The sequence below is a fragment of the Theropithecus gelada genome, chromosome 18 (assembly GCF_003255815.1).
Source record: "Theropithecus gelada isolate Dixy chromosome 18, Tgel_1.0, whole genome shotgun sequence".
NCBI lineage: Eukaryota > Metazoa > Chordata > Mammalia > Primates > Cercopithecidae > Theropithecus > Theropithecus gelada.
Genome location: NC_037686.1, coordinates 55,399,690 through 55,403,494, shown reverse-complemented (window position 1 = coordinate 55,403,494; position 3,805 = coordinate 55,399,690).

Below are 3,805 nucleotides of genomic sequence, written 5' to 3'. Positions count from 1 at the left end.
TGTCGCCCAGGCTGGAGTGCAGTGGCCGGATCTCAGCTCACTGCAAGCTCCGCCTCCCAGGTTCACGCCATTCTCCTGCCTCAGCCTCCCGAGTAGCTGGGACTACAGGCGCCCGCCACCTCGCCCGGCTAGTTTTTTTTTTGTATTTTTTAGTAGAGACGGGGTTTCACCGTGTCAGCCAGGATGGTCTCGATCTCCTGACCTCGTGATCCGCCCGTCTCGGCCTCCCAAAGTGCTGGGATTACAGGCTTGAGCCACCGCGCCCGGCCTAAGAATTCCTTTCTTACATCCTTAGATTCCTCGCCTTTTTTCTCCATCATGCCTTCCTGCAGAACCCCAAGTTTGGTGAAATCCAGCTCAGTGCCTGCTCCAGGCCTGCACTCACACAGCTGTGCTCAGCTGAAGAAAGGCACACAGCCCTGGTGGGTGGTGTCACATCAGATGACCACAAGCATCCAGGGACCCTTTCCATTGCCCAGCAATCCAGTCCATCCCGCTCCCGGCCACTCCTGCACACATTTCCCTCTCAGCTCAACCCCTGCAATGCCTCTTCATCTTCACACTCAGCTGCTGACCTGGCTTTTTTTCACTGCATGAATTTCACCTCCCACCTTGCAGCATCTATGGCTTCTCTCAAGCTGCTTTGAGTGAATTGTTCCTGCTCCCCTGGGCACCAGATCCCAGCCTATTTCTCTGCTGCCCTTTAGAGCAAGACTATTCTGTTCACATTCACACCTGCTTGATTTTCTTTGTTGACCCAACCCATCTCAATCAGACTTTCCCTCCACTACTTGGTAGAAGCTACTCTTGTCAAAGACTCCCCTCGTTGACCGATTGGCACCACCTGAATTAGCTCAGCCTCCCTCCTCCTTGAGATGCGTTCTTCACGCGTCTTCCCACACACCACACTCTTCTAGATTTTCCACCCGCCTCCCAGGCCCTTCCTGTACATCTACTGGCTGGTGCCTTCACCTCTCCCTGGCCCCCGGAGTGGCCCAGGGCTCCGTCTCTGGTCCTCGTCTCCTCTCTCTCTGTATGGGCCAGCCTCCCAATGCGTGTTGCCTATATGCTGATATTCCTCCAGCCCCGGCCACTCTGTTGAGAACCAGAACCACTTTTTTTTTTTTTTTTTTTTTTTTTTTTGAGACAGTCTTGCTCTTGTTTTTCAGGCTGGAGTGCAGTGACATAATCTCAGCTCACTGCAACCTCCCCTTCCTGGGTTCAAGTGATTCTCATGCCTCAGCCTCCTGAGTAGTTGGGATTACAGGTACAGGCACACACCACCAGGCCTGGCTAATTTTTGTATTTTTACTAGAGATGGGGTTTCACCATGTTGGCCAGGCTGGTCTCAAACTCCTGACCTCAGGTGATCCATCTGCCTTGGCTTCCCAAAGTGCTGGGATTACAGGTGTGAGCCACGGCGCCCAGCCGAGAGCCACACTCCTATATCCAATGACCTAGTCTATGTCTCTGCTAGGGTTTCTTGCAGGCTTCTCAAACTTAACGTGCCTTTCCTAGCCAGGGGGTTCCCCGCGAACTTAAGCAGAGGCTCTATTCTTACAGCTGTTGAAGCCAAAAGCAACACTGAGTGTGCCTCAACACCCCTCCTTCCTCTCCCAGGCCACATCCAGCCCATCAGCCAATTCTAGCGGCTTTCCTTTCAAACTACATCTGACATTCACCACCTCTCATCATCTCCGCAAGCCGCACCCTGGTCTAAGCCACTGCGATTTCTTTCCTGGGTAATTGCAGCAGCCTCTCAGAGGCTGCCCTTGTGTGGCTGCTCTGTTCTCAGCATGGTGGCCAAGGGGAGCGCTTCAAACGTCTAAGTCAGAGCATGTCTCTCTCCTGCTCAGAGCTCTCCAGTGTCCTCATGTCACTCAGAGTCAAAGCCAAAGTCCTCAGAGACCCTGTGTGACCCAGCGCCATGTTACCTTCTGATGAGGATTCTCTCTCACCATCCCTGTCTCTGCCACATGGACCCCTTTGCTGTTCTAGAAACACACCAGGCCCACTCCCACCTCAGTGACTGTGCGTGCCATTCTCTCTGCCTGGAATGTGTTCTCTCACGTGTGCCCAGGCTGGACCTTTGCTCAGATGCCACCTTCTTCCCGAGGCCCTCCCTGGTCACTTTCCTCCCAGCTGTCCGCTCCCCACCCTGCTCCTTACCCCAGGCCGCCCCATGTTCCTCCACACCACATGGCATGATCGTACCTGACCCGTTTTCCCTCCATGCTTTGTGGCCATCTGTCCTCCGCCAGATTCACAGGAGGGAGAGGAGCTGCGTGTCTTTTGGTCAGTGTTGCTTCCTGGCATCTGGGAAACCTGCAGGTCTCTGTACCGCTGGCAGAGTGGTGAGCTGTTCCATGGGGCAGCAAAACTTGGTAAAACAGTCACCAGTGGGGACCTGAGGGGCAGACCACATGCCCCCTGAGCTGTGGGAAGGCTCTGGGGAGGAGGCTGGAGACTGGCAGGGAACAGGGTGTGTTGCTGTCACCAGCGGTGCTAGGCCAGGTGTTATAAGAAGGACAGAAGGTTGGACGGGACAGGCCCGTTGGCCAGCAGAAGTGAGGTGGGGAAAAGCCCAGAAGTGTGGAGGTGCCAGAGTTGGAACAGTTCATTGCTTCTAAATCCCAAGCTGCCAGAGACAAAAGATGGAAAAGAACTTTGAACAGCAAAAGCCCAGGAAAACATCTTAGTGTGACCTTCCCCCTTGCCAGGGCAGGGGACCCTCACAACGCCTGCCTCACAGAAAGCAGTCGGTCACTTCTATGGATTAGGGATATTACCCTTCCTCTTCTCATGGAAATTGCATCATTTCTACCTCACCACTGTATGTGGGGTGTTGGGATGGGGGCGCATATGTACCCCTTTAGTTCGTTGGTCGCCAGAACGATAGGATCGATCTCTAGTCCTAAGGAAGAACATGCATGACAGAGATCCTGGATACAATGACTGATGGCACTTCGGGTTGTCTCCTTAGAGAAGGGGATGGGTGTGTTTGAGGTGGGAAGAAGAATGAAGTGGTCTGGTGACCAGAAGGGTGTCCTGTGGCGGAGACAGTGCCATTGCATTTCCTTCAGGCACGCAGAAAGAGGGTGTGTTCCAGTCTTCTTTGTAGTTGAGTGGGGCTGTACTACCAGTTAAGGCTGATGTAATACAAGCAAAGACTAGTCCATAAAAAAAATCACCCTTGTGTAATCCTTCCTTTTATCTCCTCCCATGGGGACCTTGAAGGCTACACGTCGAGGATGTCAGTGTTACAAGATGGATGTAGCCTAGGTCCCCAAATGATGAAATGACACAGAGCCTTACTGTCCCTTCATAACCCCTGCCCTCCCACTACCTCCGCCTCAGAACACACTGGATTTGAATTGGAAGTCACACTTTTATTGTGTTGGGTCGCTGAGCTTTCGGGGTTGTTGGAGCAGTTCGCCTAGCCTAGCTTATACAGTAGGTACTCAATAACTATGGTAACAATCTTCAGATTTCAGAGCCTGCGCCTCTAACCGCCATACCTCTCTCGCTTGGCTTCCTGTATGCTTTTCCCTCCATTTCTTCCTAAAAGAAAATTCTTTTCTTAAAAATACTAGGTACTGAGAACTGAACAACAACAAAAAACACAAACAAGCCGGTTAAAAATGGGCAAACAGACATTTCTCCAAAGATAATTCAAACAGCCAACAAACACATGAAAAAAATGCTCAACATCATTAGTCACTAGGAAAACGCAAATCAAAACCACAATGAGATACCACTTCACACCCATTAGGATGGTTATTATTAAAAAACAGTCAGAAAATAG